Raw genomic sequence first — 22,230 nt, 5'->3', positions numbered from 1 at the left:
CAAAACTGGAGTGGGCTGCCACTTCTCCAGGGGACCTTCCCAACTCAGGGATTGAAGCTGTGCCCCCTGCATTGCGGGCAGAATCTTTGCCATTGAGCCACCAGGGAACCAGTTGGATTAATGGAATAAGGTCCCAGAGGAAACAGGAGGAGGTAGGGGGTTTGGTAGGATCCGGGTAACAGATTTGATCCAGTTAACAGGGTTTTTTTTTTCCCCAATGCATCAGATAAAACTGGTAATAGTTCAGTTAGATCAATAGGATCCATCAACAAGGGTATAAAGTTATATCATCAGCTAATGGGTTTGACCCTAACCTGAAATTGATATCCTGAAACCAGCAATACAAAGGTAAAGATTAGCTACCTTGTAAAGGGTGTGAAATTTTCTGATGGACTCAGCTTTTCCCAGAAGTTTAAGGCTTTGCCGAGTTTAGAGGTGAAAAGGTAGGTTGGAAGAGAGTGGTGATGGTCTGGAATCCTTCTGTGAGGATTTGGGAGTGAAAACCAACCAGGGATCTCTGAGGGGACTGATGGTAATGCAGAGGACCCAGCTGAGGTATTTACAAGGAATTGCACAGTTTATAGTTTGGTTCCCCTCACCCTCAGATTATCAGTTGTGCCCGTTTGGAAGCAGGATGACAAATCCAGGGTTGCAGTCTTGAGAGATGAACACTGTGGAAGGACAGAACTGCAGGAAATTATAGATGGGAAAGTGGTTTGGATGATCTCTTGGGGAATACAGACAGTATAGCCAGCAGAAAGAATGCACAGAGTTGCCGAGGTGGGCAGGACCAACTTCCCATCCCAGCTAAGGAAACCTAGGCAAGTGACAACCTTTCTAAGCTTCAACTCCCTCATCCATAAAGTGAAAATAGGTTATAAGACTGAACAAGAAAACGTATATAGAGTGTGAACTAAAGATCCTTGCACACACAGAGAACTCAGCCAATGACAGTGAAAGTGGCCAATTTTCATCAATCGGATCCTTATTCAATTTTGATATGTGTATATCTCTCTTTGAAGATGAGTCGCAAATCTGCAGCTTCTCTAAAACGCACCATGTCAGGTTCCCAAACAAGCCCACTGCAAGTCACTCTGTGGCTCCGAACCACACAGGAAGATGCTCGTGAGACTCCGATCTACCATCATCTAGAGAGAATAGAGCTGTTGAGAGCTCTGTGTGAAGATTATACTCTATGGGGAATATACACCTCTGGGGAGCCACACAACAGGCACTTCAACTGGGGCACAAAAATGGACCGGGTTGGGAAAGATCCTCCGGGGACTAGCGGCTGAGATTTACAGCTGGTGGGGGCACCTGGGGAAACAATCAGAGACGCATCAGCTAGCAGAACCAGGATTCCAGTGCATCTTCCGCACTGAAACTTATTTATCACAGATAAGTATATACAGTGTGAGCACTCTGCTGATCACCCAGCGTACTTCTGAACTCTTTGCTTTCTGCCTTCTGACAATTTTTTTTACTCATTATCTTCACAGAAAGAAGCAGCTTCCCCACAGAGCCATAATATCTCAAATGGGTCAGAAAACCCACATAGCAAATTTTCATTTGTTCTGACAAGTTGTTAAGGATAAAATTATTGCCTTGAATAAATTTCTTGGAAATAAGCTTGTGACCTGACTTCGAATATAAATAACCACCCTGGTTCTTACTTCGATACTAAATAGGAGTTAAGTGAGTCAACAATACTACATATTTAGTTATTTTGCTTGCTCTCAGTGAACAAGAAATAATAAAATCCTCAAATATTTGAAACCCTACACAGCTCAGAATTGCTAACGATCATAGGCTTATTCTTTTAGTTTACTGATAGGAAAATGACACATGTCATTGCTAGTTCCTGGGAAGCAGAGAGAAAACATTCAAAAGGTTTAATGAGCAGATGAAGAAAGAAAACTGGTAACTGACATTTCTGGCTTGGGAATATGACCTTCTCCAGAAGTGCAACTGGCCAAACCTTCTTACACATGGAAAATACTAAAGCTTTGCCCAGAGTCAACAAATGCCATGTTCTGAGGAGCAGTATCTTAGGAGACAGATCTGTTAACCATCAGTGGATGTTTTTTACGTTAGCACTCATAGCAGGCAAAGTTAAAGAATGTTTTGCATACCTGCTTTCCAACAGAAGCCTGAGCTCCCAGCAGGGGAAGGCTGGACCGGCCCTTGGGCCCGAGACAGATAACATATACACATGCAGTACACAGACAAAGACACACAGCAAGGTTCTTCAAACACTTTCCTTCAGGCTATTTCCCTCTACTTTAGACTCACTGAAGAAATGCCCGAGTCAACCTCAGGTCAGAGGATGTGACGAAGAAACTTTTTCATTTGGTTTTTTGTGGGGTTTTTTTTATAATTTTTTTTTCATTTATTTTTATTAGTTGGAGACTAATTACTTTACAATATTGTAGTGGTTTTTGTCATACACTGACATGAATCAGCCATGGTTTTACACGTATTCCCCATCCCGATCCCCTCTCCCACCTCCCTCTCCACCCAATTCCTCTGGGTCTTCCCAGTGCACCAGGCCCGAGCACTTGTCTCATGCATCCAGCCTGGGCTGGTGATGTTTCACCCTAGATAACATACATGTTTCGATGCTGTTACCTCAAGAAACAAGAAAAAAGTCAAATAAATAACCTAACTCTACACCTAAAGCAACTAGAGAAGGAAGAAACGAAGAACCCCAGGGTTAGTAGAAGGAAAGAAATCTTAAAGATTAGGGCAGAAATAAATGCAAAAGAAACTAAAGAGACCATAGCAAAAATCAACAAAGCTAAAAGCTGGTTTTTTGAAAAAATAAACAAAATTGACAAACCATTAGCAAGACTCATTAAGAAACAAAGGGAGAAGAACCAAATTAAAAAAATTAGAAATGAAAATGGAGAGATCACGACAGACAACCCTGAAATACAAAGGATCATAAGAGACTACTACCAGCAGCTCTATGCCAATAAAATGGACAACTTGGAAGAAATGGACAAATTCTTAGAAAAGTATAACTTCCCAAAACTGAACCAGAAAGAAATAGAAGATCTTAACAGACCCATCACAAACAAGGAAATCGAAACTATAATCAGAAATCTTCCAGGAAACAAAAGCCCGGGACCAGATGGCTTCACAGCTGAATTCTACCAAAAATTTAGAGAAGAGCTAACACCTATCTTACTCAAACTTTTCATCTGGTTTTGTACTGAACATAGATTTGCCTGTTCAGTCAAGTTGGAATGGCTTGATGGCATTGCCAAGAGCCATCCTCATACTAAAGAAAAGAATGTATAGAAAGGCAATTTACAAACAGTCTGACAATGGGCCTAGAGATTATCATAACTGGAGTCAAGGACTGATATCTTATGATATTACTTTTATGTGAAATCTGGAGAAGGCAATGGCACCCCACTCCAGTACTCTTGACTGGAAAATCCCGTGGACAGAGGAGCCTGGTAGGCTGCAGTCCATGAGGTCGCTAAGAGTCGGACATGACTGAGTGACTTCACTTTCACTTTTCACTTTCATGCCTTGGAGAAGGAAATGGCAACCCACTCCAGTGTTCTTGCCTGGAGAATCCCAGGGATGGGGGAGCCTGGTGGGCTGCCATCTGTGGGGTCGCACAGAGTTGGACACGACTGAAGCGACTTAGCAGAAGCATGTGTGAAATCTAAAATATGATAAAAGCGAACTTATTTACAAAACATAAAAAAGACTCAGAGATAAAGAAAACAAACTTATGGTTACCAAAGGAGGGGGAGGTAGGGATAAATCAGGAGTTTGGGATTAACAGATACACACTACTATATATAGACTAGATAAACAAGGACCTACTATGTAGCATAAGGAACTGTATTCAATATCTTGTAATATTGAATGGGAAAGAATCTGAAAAAATATATTTGTGAATCACCGAATCACTTTGCTGTCTACCTGAAAATAACACAACAATGTAAATCAACTATACTTCAGTTGAAAAAGGTATTTTTAATGAGTGACAGCAAAGTCCCTTCATGGCTTGCCAAGTTTACACACTGCATCTTAGTGTCATCCCCAAAAGCTGACATCTGCTTGATGCTCTGATTAGTAGTATATGCTACACAAGGCCGCATATTTCTCCAACAGTGAGGACAGAGTCAGAGACGATAGGACAGCGAGAGCTGTTTGGGTGCCAGACAGCCGCCACTGCACCCTCTCTTGGGTAAAGATACACAGTTCCAATCACACTCCTGCGGGAAAAATGCTACTAACGTTGAAAAGGTGCGGCAGAGGGCACACAGAATGACTCAGCGCTTCAACAAGGAGGCACACATGCTGACCTCACGCTCCCGCTGCAAATCAACAGTGGTGAAAAGTCCCCACCAAGAGCCTCTGCTTACAGATCTCATCATGGGGGAAAATGGTCTTTCCTGACCTCCTGGATTTTAACACCTGCTCTTAAAACCCACTCAAACTAATCCATGTGTCAGTCAAAATCCAATCTTTCTATCTGGTCTCTTCTCAATATTCTGTAACGACTATGTGTGCTCAGTCGCTCAGTTGTGTCCAATTGTAGCCTGCCAGGCTCCTCTGTCCATGGAATTTTCCAAGCAAGAATACTGGAGTGGATTGCCATTTCCTACTCCAGTAATGACCAATATGGGAAAATAATCTAAAAAAGTATAGATATGTGCATATGTAGAACTGATTCACTTTGCTGTAGAGCAGACACTAACACATTTTAAATGAACTAAACTTACAATTAAAAAAAAATCCAATCTTTATGTAGCATCAAAAAAATGCATCTTGATTCCAACATTTTTATCATTAAAGAGGGAGGTCAACATATTATTTTATTGTTCCTTTATTTTAGTATTTGTAATTCTGTATGGTAAAATTTTTTAGTCAGAGGATAATTGCTTCACCATGTTGTGTTAGCTTCTACTGTAAAACAACTGTATCCATACATATATATATATATATATATATATATATCCCCTCTCCCTTGAGGCTCCCTCCCACCATCCCCTCCATCCCACCCCTCTAGGTCATCACAGAGCACTCAGCTGAGCCCCCTGTGTTATCTAACAGCCAGAATACAAGAAGTAAGATATTTATCATATGCTGCAAAGCAGAAAACCAACCCCCAAACCAAGATAGCTGCAGTCTCCTAGAATGTCCCTCTATTATATTTTAGATACGCTGTTTACTAACACTGCGCTTTTTTTCTTCCCTTGTTTCCAGCATAACCAGTTCATTGGGTTGGGGGGGCCAGAAGTGGAGGGGGCAGGGGAGGCACAGACAAGCAAACATTTTGTAAGTGATGCATAGCATGAAGTCAGCCTGCATGAATTTAATTCGCTGTGGCAGTGCAACAATACTGAAAGGGTGTGCTCAATCAGAGTCCTTTTGGATTGTTTCTGACCAAGTAACCTGAGGAGAGTTTCCTCATAAAGCTGCCTTTTTCACACAGCCGGAATTTTGAATCCCACCTGTAAATCACAGATGTCTATGGGGATTTGCCCGTCTTTTCCCTCTCCATCTCTTTTATCTCTACCCCCCCCTTTTTTTTGTAATTTGTGAAGATAAAATAGTCTTCATAATTCTTTTATGTGAAAGAAGTTTTGGTTGCTCTGTCCTGAAAGAGGCACATCAATTTTGATCAACAATTTGCTCCCTGAAACTCAATCTCAGAGATATTTACCCTACCTCTTGCTTGAAAAGAAAAAATGCCACCTGAAATTCCTTGTCTATAAGAATCAACACTGATGTTATTTTAAATTAGGATTTAGCACTAACTTTATGAACCTAACCTAGACAGGTGTATGCTATATACACAGATGACTACCTACATTGTTTAGTTTTCTTAAACAACTTGTAATTATTTCTCTGACTAAATATAAAAATGAGATTCAACTGGTGTTAATGCAAATATATATTATAAAATCACCCTGCTCTATCAGTTTGCATTGGGATCAATGTATTTGTATTTGTGTCTCAAGTAAATTTTAGGTTGAAGTTATGAAGTGTTTTGACTTTGGATCACAGAATCAAGCTGTTTAAAAAGCACATATATACATGCACACACACACACACAACGTACAACATGGTAGTATTTACCATGGAAACAATTTAAATGTCTACTTCAGATTGGTTAATAAACTATGATATGTCCACACAACAGACTACCATTGAGCCACCAAACATAAAAATATAGAACAGGGGATGTCCCTGGTGATCCAGTGGTTAGGACGCCATGCTTCCACTGCAGGGGGCACAGGTTCGATCCCTCGTCAGGCAACTAAGATCCTACATTCCATGCGGCCAATAAATAAATTCTAAACATAAAAATCTTGTGTTAAATTTTAAAAATGTAGAACAATATTCAAAGACATGAAAAGATCACCAGCACCACAAACGAGAGAACACTAACAATTGCAAAGGAATATATACAATATCCCATTTCCATTAAAAAATATATAGATCCTTACACTTGCATAGGATCAAAGTCAGAGTCACTGCCTCTCAGTGGTTAGATTAGAAGTGTTTGTCTTAGTCAGTCCCAGACCTCACCCCCATACCCAAATTTTACAGAGAATGGCATGAACTTTTTAAAAAGGTTATTTTTCAATAGTAATTAGTTTTATAACCAAGACTGAGAGAGCTAGAGAGGCCCCACTAGCAAAAGGCCCACTCACATAGATCATAAGTACAGGACAGCCAAAGCCGCTGAACCCAAAAGCTAACCTCAAAAGCTTAGAAATGAGTTAAAATGTGTGCCAAGCCGTGATATTCACTAAGTTGAAAGGAGACTGGCTGCATTACTTGTGAGACAACATGATTACTGCAGGCCTAGCGCTCCTCTCACTCTCTTAGATATCCCCAAGGCATCCCCTTGAATCACTCTCTGGGACTTGGGTCCAGAAAAAGCGAGTGCAGAGTGCCACGAATGTATCATGTTCTTAACCTAACAGAAACACTGTTTGTCTTTATTCGTGATGACCATTTTGATAAGCTTTGTGTGTCCAAGGCATACTATAAATTTCTTTGTCAAACAGCTACAATTGTAATAAAATAAGCACACAAATATGGAATAAATTACATCTTAAAATGTTCCTTTTGGGGAAAAAAACTTTTACAAGACACATTTAGCATGACAGAAAAAAAGGAAAGAAGGGAGAAGGGATGGGGGAGAAATAAAGACCTTAAAGAAAAGAAAGGTAAAGAGGAAATAAAATTTTAAAAAAATAAGATAACTAGAGATGAGATTAGCATACCATAATATCCCATACACTTGGAGAAAATGAGCCACAAATTTATATCTAAGCTTTGTAGTAACCAATGCCACAAATGAAACACAATTTTGTAATTCATAGTATGTTTAAGATAAAAGCAGCAGAAACAAGAGGGCAATTTCTCCCATGATCCCTTAATAAGAAACACTTTTGTTGTTGCTGTTTAGTTGATAAGTAGTGTCTGACTCTTTTGCAACCCCATGGACTGTAGCCCTTCAGGCTTCTCTGTCCATGAGATTTTCCAGGCAAGAATACTGGAGCGTGTTGCCATTTCCTTTCCCACAGTTTTATCTTCCCCACCCAGAGATCGAACCCAGGCTTCCTGCATTGGCAGGCAGATTCTTTACCACTGAGCCACCAGGGAAGCCCAGTAAGCAGCACTATGGGATGTAATAAGGCTAAATTCTCAACACCACCCACTACAGTACACGCCTGCCTTACGGAGATGTTTCTCACAAGGGTCACAGAGTAGTCTGACAGCGCCACACAATTCAGTTTACATCAGCAGCTCAGAGGATGGAAAAGTTAACACAGTGGGCCAGGTTCCTGGCTCAGTGATGCTTCATCTTAGGATGTGTGTTTTCATTTCCAGAAATGCAGGTATGACATAGCTTTTTCAGTGCTCCAGTATTAATTCTGTCAACCCGACTTTGAAAATAGTGCTGCAGTGAACTTGATATATCCTTCCCTTATACTCCTACTTACAGTTCAAAGCAGACCTGTGTGTTTTAAGTTAGTGCACTAAATGAATTGTATCCTTTTTCATTAATTCATTCAATTAATTAAGTTAATTCAACAAATACTTCTTGAATACTTACTTCATAGACGTATGTTTGCATGGTAGGATGACAGAGGTGACCGAAGCAGGCTTGGCCATGATAGGGTCCTCATGGAAATGACAAATCAGTCTAGAGTTACATCAGCACCATGATGTTTGGGGTTGGATAACTATTTGTTGGAGGAGGGGACCTGTCCTGGGCAGGGTAGGAGGTTTGGCTACATCCCTGGTTTCCATCTCCTACATCCCAGGAGCCACACCCCCAGTTGTGACAGGCAAAACTATCTCCAGATGTTGCCAAATATCCCCTGCAGAACCACTGGTCTAGAAAGCACTGACCCTAAGAAACAACAATGAATCAGTTCAGAGAGAGGAAGCAGGGGTGCTGAGAGGATGTAAAGAAGAGGAACTAACCCAGTCCTGTATCCAATGAAGGCCTCCTTGAGAAGGTTAAGTTTAAAAGCTCCTGGAGACAGATGTCTAAAAACGGTTACTCCAGAGAAGTGAACTGGGATATGTATATGGACGGGGCCAAGCTCTTCCTCAAAACACCATTAGAAACAACTCTACACATACTCCATCCAAAGCCAAGAGTGGCATGTAAAAGGCACTGAAAAGACCATTCAAACAAACAAATAAACAAATTAAAAATCAGCCAGTCACACCCTAAGAGTAATGGAACCTCTGTTGTCCTTTCTAAGAGACCATCCATCCATCACATGTTCAGTTGTGTCTGATGTACGTGTCTCCATGTACTGCCAGACTCCTCTGTGCAGGGGATTTCCTAGGCAAGGATACTGGAATCGGTTGCCATTTCCTCCTCCAGGGAATCTTCCTGACCCAGGGATCGAACCCACATCTCTAGTGTTTCTTACACTGTAGGCAATTCTTTACCACTTGAGCTATCAGGGAAGCCCCTTCTAAGATAAAACAATCCCAAACTGAACCAGTAACTGACTGAATTTAGTGGCGAGTTGTTAGCTGTGGCCCAGTTAAATGTTGGAACCAAAGAACTAATATATAAATCATACCGTAGGGAGTTATTCAACCTCACTGAGAGAGATGTTTTTCCTTAGAATCATAACATTAAACAAAACTTTTTGCAAAGCAATTACACCAATTAAAATCAAACATCCAGTAACCAGACTGGATGGTTTATTTAGAAGAAAATAAAGACTCTAATACTTTTATTCTCTTCCTATGTTTCTTGCTTTCTCCTCCAAATGACACCCTAACAATAGGGTCAAATAGGACTGACTCTTTAGTGTTATCAAATGTATTATTTTCATCATCTTCCCCTCTTTTTAATTGATAAACTGAGGGTCAAAACTTAAATTTTTCCAAGGTTGCAGACTGTAATTAGCCAAGCCAAGAGTGAAACCTGTGTCTTCTGACTCTATACCAAAGTGTCGATAGAGGAAAAACAGCAGGATATGCTTTGGGGAAAGGAAGGATGGGTAGAAGATGTGAGAAAGACTATAACAGCACTGGGGTTTCCTCAACCCCATCCCTCCCAGAACACCTTCCATTTGATCAAAAAGGGAATGGTAATGAAGGGTACTTTTAATATGGTAGACACTTTATAGTTTGGAGAAGGAAATGGCAACCCACTCCAGTATTCTGCCTGGGAAATCCCATGGACAGAAAGCCTGGCAGGCTACAGTCCTTAAGGTTGCAAGAGTCAGACATGACTTAGCAATTAAACTACCACCCAACCACACCTCTCTAATCCTTACAACAACTCTGTAGAACAGGTCCCCCTGAACCTTATGAATCACCTGGGGATCTTGTTAGATCTAATGCATATTCTACACCAGCAGGGCTGGGATATGGGCTGAAAATTTACACTATACACACAAATGTCCACATAGTCAAAACTATGGTTTTTCTAGTAGTCATGTATGGATGTGAGAGTTCGACCATAAAAGCTGAGTGCCAAAGAATTGATGCTTTGAGTTGTGGTACTATAAAAGACTCTTGAGGGTTCCTTGGACTGCAGAGAGAACAAACCAGTCAATCCTAAAGGAAACCAATCCTGAATATTCATTAGAAGGTCTATTGCTGAAGCTCCAACACTTTGGCCACCTGATGTGAAGAGCCAAATCATTGAAGACCCTGATGCTGAGAAATACTGAAGGCAAAAGGAGAAGGTGGCAGAGGTTGAGATGGTTATATAACATCACTGACTCAATGGACATGAATTTGAGCAAACTCTAGGAGATAGCAGAGGACAGAGGCGCCTGGTGTGCAGCAGTCCATGGGGTCACAGAGAGTTGGACGCGACTTAGTGACTAAACAGCAACCAAGCATCACACTCCCAGGTGATGCTGATACAGCTGGTGCTGGAACACAGACCACACCCTCAGTGGCAGGTACTTTCATGGGGAGCATAAGAACTCGCTTAAGAGGTGAGTTAGACTCATGAGGAGCTTAAGAACTCACTTAAGAGGTGAGTTCAAATGCATGATCCTGGGCCCCATCCCCAGAGATGCTCATGCAGGTCTACAGTAGAGTCTAGCATTCCTCTGGTTATGAGTACTCCAGGTCATTCCAATCCAGTAGTCTAATGGACTATGGAGTTCAGCAGATTTGGACTAAAATATTGGTTTCATGACTTGCCAGCTATAAGAAAGGATCTTGAGCTAATTAAAACTTCTGAGCTCTGGTTTCCCCCATTTGGAACTCTGTGGGAGAATGTGAGGGTGGGATGTTTCAAAAGAACAGCATGTATACTATCTATGGTGAAACAGATCACCAGCCCAGGTGGGATGCATGAGACAAGTGCTCGGGCCTGGTGCACTGGGAAGACCCAGAGGAGTCGGGTGAAGAGGGAGGTGGGAGGGGGGATCGGGATGGGGAATAAGTGTAAATCTATGGCTGATTCATATCAATGTATGACAAAACCCACTGAAATGTTGTGAAGTAATTAGCCTCCAATTAATAAAAAAATTAAAAAAAAAAAAAAAAAAAAGAAAAAAAAAAAAAAAAAAAAAACTTCTGAGCTCTGGTTTCCCCCATTTGGAGGAATACCTCATTAGATGGAGAAGGAAATGGCAACCCACTCCAGTATTCTTGCCTGGAAAATACCAGGGACAGAGGAGCCTGGTGGGCTGCTGTCTATGGGGTCACATAGTCGGACACGACTGAGGCAACTTAGCAGTAGCAGCATTAGATTGCACAGATGATTAAACACAATTATCTTTGCAAAATAACTAGCACATTACAGGGATTTGGGAAGACACAGTGATTGTAATGGTACTGATATGATCATGAAGATATTCATTTTATAGATGACAAGCTCAGGTGCAGGGGGTAAAATCACGTGTTTGAGCAACTAAGCAAAATTTGAACCCAGATCCAGTTCCAAAGCCATGTTCATTTCACTGCATCAGATCACAGGGACCAAGTTTTAGACAGTCACCTGCATTTATGGAAATTGTTCAGATCACTCCTTCTTCTGCCCCTATGCTGTTAGTTCTGCCAAGCTCTCCCCTACTAGACATTGTTTTTTGCTTCTTCTCTTGTAACATTCCCTCCCTCACCCCAATCCTAAGGATTCTCCAAAGACTTTCTGCTTCTCCTGCCCTTGGACTCCTGGGGCAAGATCTTCCTCCCAACCTGCTTACCCAGTTCAAGGGTGAACTTGTACATATAGAAAAAGATGACAGGTAAAACAAAAATCTAATTTTGAAGATGTGCACACTGAGATTTGCATCTCAGTGTGATGTCCATGCCCTGCCTTTTACCCCTCTTGGATCTCATTGGGAAATTTTATTTTTTAATGAACAATTCTTGAGAGGATGTCAATCACAGCTATAAAACATCTAGGCGAGAGAGTCAATATAGAATTATTTACCCATTGCACTCCAATACACGTGGGAGGAATACCAAATATATTATTGAGGTAACACAATCCCATAAAATACATGAGAAGAGAAGCCACAGACTTACATTACTACTGCTCTGGCTGAAAAGATATTTCGTGGAGGACCGAAACACTTCAAAATGTTAGGAAATACTCAGGATCCTAAATAAGCAAATTGTTTTAGCATTTCTGTTCCAAGCAATAACAGTCAATGGCTGTGTGGAGATTATTTTCAGTTGAGATTTTATGGGAAAACTATAACTGGAAATAAAAGGAATATTCTAGCCATAAACATGACGTATCTCTTGTTGCACATGTTGGTGATGACAGTGAATGAGATCTCCAAGCAATGTAAGAGTTATGATGTGTGGTGTCAGCATAATAAAGTAAGACTTTTCCCTCTCAAAGGTCAATTCTTGAGCTTCATAAAGATGTACAGAATTTCATAGCCTGAAAACTATGTTAAGGGGACACTGAAACCAGATGGCAAAAGAGTTTTAAGAAAGAAAAAGAGAGCCTTATGCCCCAGCCTTAATTCACTGCAGCACAAATCAGTGTTTGAAACTGGCTCTTCTCTCCAAGTCTTTTTTTTTTTAAAAAAGTTCATCGACATGAATTCTCCTGAAGAATGTGTCTACACTGAAAAAACACATGGAGAGTTGAGCCGTCATCTTAAATAGCCCGCATCGATCATTCTGTTTTTTCTTTACTAGGTACAAATTTATAAGGCTACTCACGTTATTTAAGTGGCCTTTAGCCTCCATTTTTCTTTCCCTATACTGATAGAAAGTATATGACCAAGGATGGAAAAAATGCAGTAGACAGAGGTCAGTTGGACTGAAATAAGATGTCTCCTCAGCTAGAAGAGATCCACGGTTAACTTTGGGCTTCACAAGCACACAGCCTGCTTAAATCTGTTGTTTACAAGGTATTGATCTGGCCAAGTTACTTACCTAACTGAAGTCTCTAAACCTCAGTTTTTTTCATTTGTAAAATAGCAATAATAATCCCCTCTAACAGGGTTGCTGTCATTACTAAACAACATAATAGATGTGAAAGACTTGGGATGTTTAATTCATAGAGAATCATTTTTTACATGTACATAACCATTTTAGAGATAATTCACATGCCATGCAATTGACCCCTTTAAGGTGTAAAAGTAAATATCTTTTAATATGTTCACATATTTCAAGTTATGCAACCATCATCCATTAATTTTTGAACATTTTCACTCAAAAAAAGCTGTCTTTATTAGTGATTATTCCCTATTTCCCCACAATCCTCCCCTCCCTTGCCCTCCCATTCTCCCACCCTGCAGCCCCAGGCAACCACTAATCTTTCTGTCTATAGATTTGCCTATCTTGTACCTTTTATACAAATGGAATTGTGTAACCCATGACTGGGTACTTGCCCTTAAAATTGTTTTCCAAGTTCAACCAATTTGCAGCATGTATTAGAATTTTACTTCTTTACATCGAGGATTAACATTCCAATGCATGGATGTAGCAAATTTCATCTATTCATTCAGTAGCTAACAGAAAATTGAGTTGTTTCCACTTTGGGGGGCCTATAAAGCCACTCTGAACATTCATTACATCATCAGATCCAGAAATAAAAGATTATACATTACAACCAAGTGGGATTTAGCCCATGAATGTAAGATTAGTTTAACATTGAAATAGCAATTTATATAATATACCATATCAATAAAAGGCAAATCTCATTATCATGTAGGGAAGCACTTGACAAATCCAATATCTCTTGTGATTAAAACACTCAAACTAGGAGGGAACTTCAACCTGCTAAAGAGCATCTCCAAAAAACCCACAGCAAATATAATACTTAATGATGAAGAGACTGATCTATCCCCGAGATTATGAACAAGACAAGTATGTTCATTTTTGCCACTTTGATTCAACATCTTACTAGAGGTTCTAACCAGGGATATTAGGTAAGAAAATGAAATAAAAGGCATTCAGATTGGAAAGAAAGCAGTAAAACACTTTCACTTTGCATACAACATAATTTTCTACACAGAAAAGTTCTAAAGAAGCTACTGAAATCCATTAAAAGGAATAAATGAGTTCAGCAAGATCTCAGGGTAAAAGATTGATATGTAAATATTGGTTATATTTCTATACATTGGATTTTATCCTTTTGATGCTATTATAAATAGAATTGATTGTTCATTGCCAAAGGAATAAATTAATAAAGCACAAATCTTATATACTTTGAAAACTGTAAGTTTTCATTGAAAGAAATTCAAAAAATGGCTTAAATGTCTCCAATTAAAATTTAAAATTTTTTAATAATTTTAAATAAATGGAAAGATATCTCATATTCAAGGATCAGAAGACTTATTATTGTTAAGATGTTACTACTTCCCAAATTGATTTAAGAGATTAAACACAATCCTTATCAAAATCCCAGCTTACTTTTCTTGCAGAAATTGGCAAGCTCATCCTAGAATTCATTTGGAAATATAAGGGACCCAGAAGAGGCAAAAGTTAGAAAATTTGGATTACAAAAGTTTCTATTTCAAAAATGAAACTACTACTGTGAAGCTACAGTAGTCAACACTGTAGATCATGTTTGTACAGTAGTCTACAAACATGTAGATCAATTAAAAATTCAGGAATATACCTCTACATTTAGTATATATTCATTATTTTTAACAAAATTGTCAAGACAATTTAGTGGACAAAAGAATGTTCTTTTCAGTTCTTTTCAGTTGTGCTCAGACAGCTGGATATCTACATGCAAAAGTATGAAGTTGGACCACTACCTCACACCATACACAAAAAAATTTACTCAAAATGGATCACAGACCAAAGTGTAAAAACTACGGGTATTAAATTCTTTGAAAAAAACTCAGGAGTATTTACAGGACCATGGGTTAAGCAATGATTTCTTAGATATGACAGCAAAAACAAGCAATAAGAAAAAATAAATTGTATCTAATCAAAATTTAAAACTTTTGTGCTTTACAGGAAACTGAGAAAACCCATAGAATGGGAGGAAACATTAGCTTGCAAGTATCTAGACTACTCGAAGAACATAACTCAATAATAAAATACCAGCTAAAAAATGGGCAAAGTGTCAAAACAGACATTTCTTCAAACATATACAAGTGACTAACAACACAAAAAGATGCTCAACATCAGTAACCATAAGGGAAATGCAAATAAAAACCACAGTGAAATAACACTTCCTACCCCCTAGAACAGCTAGAATTAACAAATGTGGATGAAATTGTGGGAAAATTGGAGTGCTCCTACATTGCTGGTGGAAATATAAAATGGTATGACCACTTTGGAAACATTTTGACTGTTCCTCTAAAGCAGCAGTCCCCAACCTTTTTGGCACCAGGGACCGGTTTCATGGGAGACAATTTTTCCATGGACAGGAGCAGTGGGGGATGGTTTTAGAATGATTCAAGTGCATTACATTTACTGTGCACTTATTTCTAATCTGACAGGAGGTACCAGTCCATGGCCTACAGGTTGGGGACCCCTGCTCTAAAAGTTAAACAGAGAGTTACAGTAAGCCCCAGCAATTCTGCTACACTCCGCTTCCTCCATGGTACATGGCTCTGTTCTTATCCTCATCTCTGTGTTGTTGGACTCACTACTAATGACTTTTTCTTAGTTCATATTTTTACCTCTTTCATGCCCTTGGCAAGGCTGGAAATTATTTCCCAAACCACGCTTCCTGAGTTATCTTCCCTTAAGAAGACAAAGGCATCCTGTTTTGGACAACCATTTTCAATGACCTCCAACCCACAGGACTTTTTTAGGTGTTGCTCGTCCTCATTATCTGCTACGTGGGAGTTTTATGAGGAAGGTGGAAACTGATCTCCTAACAGATTAGTGCTACCTATTGATAGCACCTGCCCCTTCTACCACTAGGCAGCTCTAAGAGTCTTTGTTGATGATCACCCTATCAGTATTCTTACTGTGACCTTTCCCAACCTTTCCCAACCTTTCCCAACCTTTCCAGTGCTCCTCAAATGGCCAACCATTTCCACTTCATTCTCAGCAACTTTTACTGATAAAAATGGCAAAAACCACTACAATATTGTAAAGTAATTAGCCTCCAACTAGTAAAAATAAATGAAAAAAAAAGTAAGTTATTTAACACAAACTCTTCCAAGTTTGTTTCAGACCTTGGCTTCCTCATCAACCGTGCTCATCAGTCTCCTACTGACTTGATGCTAGGTACCTTAAGGTCATGGATTGTGGTATTTTTCATGGTGATTTATTCACCTCACCCGGTGCTTTGCACTTAGGAGACAGTTAACCATGGACTGCATCAACGAATAAATGAACAAACAAATATACAACAGCTGAAAGAAAATGTTTATCATGTAAATTCAAGACCCCATCTATTTCACTGATATGCCAATCCACAAGCCTCATTTAATACAGCTGAAAGATGGGCCCAAACCACATTCCACCACATTCTACAACACTCACCCTCAGTCTAGCAGCAACGCTAACCTGGTTGTGAAGTGAGAACAGGGACTGTATTTCCAGTGGTGTCATTTCAGAGACTTAAGCCACAACTCTTTTGGCTGAAAAATAGTTCCTTGCAGTTGTTCACAGAAGTTATTTAGACAATTTTAAAGTGTGTTTCAATAACGTCAATGTCAGTTATCCACTGCTTTCCCTAAGATTTCTATCAAACTCCAGTGAATAACCCTGGTTTCTTGTGAGGATATTTTGAGAACTATAACAGTTTTCAGGAGAGATAGGCTTCCCTTTCTCTCCTCCCTCCCCTCCCCACCTGAATGCCCATTGAAAACACATTTTAATAATGTCACTTGCTTAATAAAAGACCATATTTAGCTACTTGCAAAATAAGCTTCAACTCATTCTCATGGTTTTGATATCTTTGCCACCGCCAGGACCCCTAGCACATTCCCTGAAACCTCAGAAAACCACCAGACCCTCTCCAGCAGATCCAGAAAAGACGGTACAGGCGGGGGCCCATTTCTCCCTCAGAAATCAAATTTGAAGTAACACCACCATTTACTTGTCAGCATATTTAACTTCCTACTCAAGCGCGTGACCCCAGTCACCAGGTCAGACAGGCTCCGTAGCTGGCACCTCTGAAAGCAGAAGGTACTCACCTGTGTCTGCTGCCCAGGAGGCCAGGTCACCACGGTGGTGACAAGAGGAAGATTGATGGCTGCAAAAGCGGCGGGTTCCCAGCAGCCAGACTGCCAGGCAGGGGACTCTGGCTGGGCAGGCACTCCTGTAGTTATCCCTCCTATAGTTTATGATTTGGCACACTGGCTCTTTCCATTTGGCAGCAGTGCAAAGGGCGTATTGATCTTCGAAAGCCACTTTGGCTGTTAAAGGAAACAAAATCAGTCTCTGGATGGATTTCTCCTCATAATGCATTTGTTCTTCACCTTGGATATTGGCAGGGCTGGGTCAGCCGAGGAACTCAGCCTACCGTGAGCCTTTGACAACAGAAAGACTCTTCCACTTAAACTGAAAGTGATTTAGAGGAAGGGAAAGACGCCAAGCAATGGTCCATTGTTGGGGGTGGGGGGCGCTTCTTAAGAAGACGCTCCTGAATCGTGACGTTGCCCTCTAGTTTGGGTGAGGGGGACTTGAGATTTATTTATTGCTTCTGCTGGTTCCATCAAAGAGTTTTTCCATCAAAGAGTTTTTCCATCAAAGAGTTTTTCAGGCCTCCTGATCGATCCTTAGAGATTTCCAATCCACTCTTAAATGGGTTGCCATTTCCTTCTCCAGGAGATCTTCCGGACCCAGGGATCAAACTTGGGTCTCCCACATTGCAGGCAGACTGTTTACCATCTGAGCCACACAAATAGAAGCAATATTGTAACAAATCAATAAAGGCATTTTAAAAAAGGTCCACATCAAAAAAATACAATATTTCTAAAGTACCAATGATTAATCTGGCATCATTTACAAGTCAGCTTTCTCCACTAGATTGTGATTTCTTTGCAGTCAGGCTCTCTTACTCATTTGGTGCCTGATAGCAGAGGGTACTCAATTTGTTGGCAGAATAAATAAATGATATAAATAAGTGAACTTGTAAAAATTATGTAGAATTTAGGAATAAAGTCTTCAAAACTGGGGAGACCAGCAGCCTCTAACAAGCGCTCTGTGCTGTGTTCAGTCGTGGCCAACTCTTTGCAACCGCATGGACTCTAGCCTGCCAGGCTCCTCTGTCCATGGGGAATCTCCAGGCAAGAATACTGGAGTGAGTTGCCATGCCCTCTGCCAGGGGATTTTCGCAACACAGGGATTGAACCCGTGTCTCTTGTGTTGGCAGGCAGATTGTTTACCACTGTGCCACCTGGGAAGCCCAGCCCTTACTCACAAGAGTAACATCTAAGAGAACCACACATGAATCACTTGGCATTACTGCAGACCAGACGCATCTCCTTCAGTTTAAACAGAATGGTCCTGCTACAGGAGGCACTAATAACAAGCTCTATCTGGTTCTCACCAGGGAATATGAGCATCAGTGAGAAATACCCTTGAGTTCTCTCTCCTGGACCTTTGTTTCAAAAAGACCCTAAAGTCAGCAAGTAAATTATGTGTCCATTTTACATATTTTTTAAGGGCCCAGTGGATTTTAACTTTATCTTGGAAAAATATCCAACCGTTGGATGAAAGAGAAGAGAATCTAACAAAATTAACTACTTAGGCCTAATTCTGAAGCCATTAGTTTAAATAGGTTCACCTGCATTTCTTAGTCCCTTAACAAATTCTTGATACAATAAAAGGGGCAGTATACATCCATCCCCCACAACAAGCAGAAAAGGGTAGATAAACAGTGACAAGAAGCAACCACATTGCCCTAACTTTTCCTAGAAATCATTTGTTAATAGTTAGATTATTTTCTTTGAATGGTTATGTTTGCTGCACCTAAAAAAGCAGATTGAATAGCAGCCAGGTGAAATAAGCTATGGCCTGTGCAGGACATATGTTAAAATTTGACCCCATTTTTTTGGTATTTATTATCACCAGCTTAAACTCACACTGCCAAAGAGCCATTCATTGAGAATAAGTCAGTTGACAGCTATAAGGTACGTTTGCAAGGGTTTTCATGATTTACTTGTAATACGTGCTGAATACACACCATCCCCCATTTCCTGGAGTTTAATGCAGGAGAAAGGAACTGTACTGAAATGAAAAATCAATCATTTTAGAGGCAAAAGGTAACTTTCTTTGAGAGCATAAATAAGTGCTGCTCAGCACTCCAATGTGTTGAAAAATCATTGCTCAGTATCAATGGCCATCTTTGTGGAGAATTATAGAAGCTTTGGACCTTGTTAATAGACCTGAAAATCTACAGAAGCTTCAAGTCTCCCTAATCACCATTTCCATAAACCTATGGGCTTCCCAGGTGGCACAGAGGTAAAGAATCTGCCTGCCAGTGCAGGAAACACAAGAGACGTGGGTTCCATCCCTGAGTAGGGAAGATCCTCTAGAGAAGGAAATGGGAACACACTCTAGAATCAGCCTGGCATACTACAGTCCATGGGGTCGCAAATAGCTGGACTCAACTGAGTGAATGAGCACACATGGAATGACTAGCATGCAATACTTTTCTCAGGCGATCCCGAACTTCTTTAGCATCACTCCTTCCAGTCCATTTTAGCTCACTCAAGCCTGATAGTGAGCCATCATTTCAGTGCTGGGGTGGGGATTGAAGAGTTTACGCTGAAGTGCAACATTCAAACAGTTGAACCCAAAATAGTCACAGGTAAGGACCAATTAATTTTCTGGCTCATTTTAACAATGAAACAAGAATCCATTGTTGATCTTACCTTCCCCACCCTCAAGCTAGGCTTTGATGATATTTTCCCTAGAACTTCAATTACCCTTTCTCAGTTGCTGCTATAACCTCTTGGTCTTGCCCTTCAAACATGCTTGATTCCTTCCATAGAAAATACAAAAACACAAAACATTTTCTTCCACCCACTCTACCTACCTCTGAAGTGAAGTGAAGTTAAAGTTGTTCAGTTGTGGCCAACTCTTTGCAACCCCATGGACTATACAGTCCATGGAATTCTCCAGGCCAGAATACTGGAGTGGGCAGCCTTTGCCTTCTCCAGGGGATCTTCCCAACCCAGGGATTGAACCCAGGTGTCCCACATTGCAGGTGGATTCTTTACCAGCTGAGCCACAAACCTACCTCTAATTCTTGGCAATCTGCCTTTCCCCCTCCCTACCACCATTTTGGAAGAATGTTCTATATTCCTGTTCTACTCCTTATATTCTACTTCTTCCCCAGCCCCTGGACTCTGGTTTCACTACCATATGCCTGCCCTGTGTAGCTTTCTAAAAATTCAGATTACACATGTTCAGGTCCCTCTTTCAGAAAACCCAGTTTAGTACATCTGGGCTAGGAATAAGAAATTCCTTTGGTTTTAAATCTCCATAGGAGGATTGAGAAGAATGGCCTTTGACCTCTGCAATCTAACTTCCACCCTTATCATGATTTTCTCTTTTGAGCATCCCTGATAACCTCTTGGTCACCAAGTTCAATGTTTTTTTTCCTGGGTGCTCATCTTCCTGTAGCATCAGCTCTACTGAATCCACTCTCCAGAAATGAGTAAAATAAGACTCTCTTCTTCTTTGTCTTTTCTATGTCTTCTTCCCCAACAAGGACAGCTACTGAAGATATTCTTTAACACTTCATCCCCGGCTTTCCTTTTCTATGTACACCCTTGGCAGAGGCAACCTCAGCACTCATAAGTATCCAGGTTTCTAAGTTCCAGTTCTGCTTTTCCTACTGTCAAAAGCAGAGCACATAGTCAGAATTTCCAGGTGGCACTAGTGGTAATGAATCCACCTGCAATGCAGGAGACATAAGAGATGTAGGTTTGATCTCTAGGTCAGGAAGATCTCCTGGAGAAGGGCATGGCAACCCACTCTAGTATTATTGTCTGGAGAATCCCTTGGACAGAGGAGCCTGGTGGGCTACAGTCTATAGGGTCACAAAGAGCTGGACATGACTAAAGTGACTTAGCATGCACACATGAGACCACTACAAGGAAAGGTATGAAAACTTGAGTTTTCAATCCTTCCTGAACACTGGATATATTTACAAAACTTATTGAAAATTCATACATGCAGATCCCACTGGCAGAAATTGATTCTGTAGGTCTGGTTTGAAACCCTGTCTATAGCTTGTATATTTCTCAAAGGTGCAGAGATAATTGCTATGTGCCCCAAAGTTTCAAAACCCTGCTACATATTGGGATCTGAAGTTCAGCAACATTTACCCTGAAAGATTCCAACAATCAAGGAAAAAATGTGTCATTCCTTGAACTACCAACAGCAAATATGATTCACCATGTCAGGAGCAGCATCAGAGAATAAATCTAAGTTTACCCAGATGATACCAGGGTGCAGGTTTCCTGAATACAACCAGACTCTTTTCTTCCTTTTAAGGTCAGGCTCAGGATATTGCTCCAGCCAAACAAATCTAACTGCAAAACCTCAAAGACTAATGGAGCTCCTTAATTAAATTTTATCAAGGATAAATAGGTGACATGTCATCATATATATACAGCAGGGGTCTCCAACCTCTGAGCCAGGGATCAGTTGTTGTTTTCGTTTAGTTGCTGTCATGTCTGACTCCTTGCAACCCCATGGACTACAGCACACTAGGCTTCCCTGTCCTTCACCATCTCTATGAGCTTGCTCAAATTCATGTCCCTTGAGTTGGTGATGCTATCCAACCATCTCATCCTCTGTTACCCCCTTATCCTCTTGTCAAACCATGGACCAGTACCTCCTGTCAGATCAGAGGCAATATTAGATTATAAAGTACACAATAAAAGCAATGTGCTTAAATCATCTCCAAACCATCTCCTCCATCCCTAGTCCATTGAAAAATTGTCTTCCACAAAATCAGTCCCTGGTGCCAAAACTGTTGGGGACCACTGATGTATAGCAAAATTTGATTTTAAAAATCTTCTTTAAAAGGGAACACTCCTACACTGTTGGTGGGAATGTCAGTTGGTACAGCCACTATGGGAAACAATATGGAGTTTCCTCAGAAAACTAAAAATAGAACTACCATATAATCCAGCCATCCCACTCCTGGGCATATATCCCAAACAAAACTCTAATTCAAAAAGATACACGCATCCCTATGTTCATAGCAGCACTATTTATAATGGCCAAGACATAGAAACAACCTAAATGTCCATCAATGAATGGATAAAGAGGATGTGGTAAATATAGACAACGGGATTCTACTCAGCCATAAGAAAGAATGGAATAATACCATTTGGAACAACATGG

General features: G+C 40.4%; 1 non-coding gene across 1 annotated transcript; it reads right to left on the bottom strand.

Annotated features, from left to right (window-relative positions):
- Positions 1–213: 213 nt before the first annotated feature.
- Positions 214–302, bottom strand: LOC122679711. The gene has a single exon (XR_006336501.1). It is a non-coding gene; the product is annotated as a small nucleolar SNORD12/SNORD106 (small nucleolar RNA).
- Positions 303–22,230: the final 21,928 nt, after the last annotated feature.

The sequence above is a fragment of the Cervus elaphus genome, chromosome 21 (genome assembly GCF_910594005.1).
Source record: "Cervus elaphus chromosome 21, mCerEla1.1, whole genome shotgun sequence".
Taxonomy (NCBI): Eukaryota; Metazoa; Chordata; class Mammalia; order Artiodactyla; family Cervidae; genus Cervus; species Cervus elaphus.
Note: the sequence above shows the minus strand (reverse complement) of the source record. Positions and strands in the feature narration are given on the sequence as shown.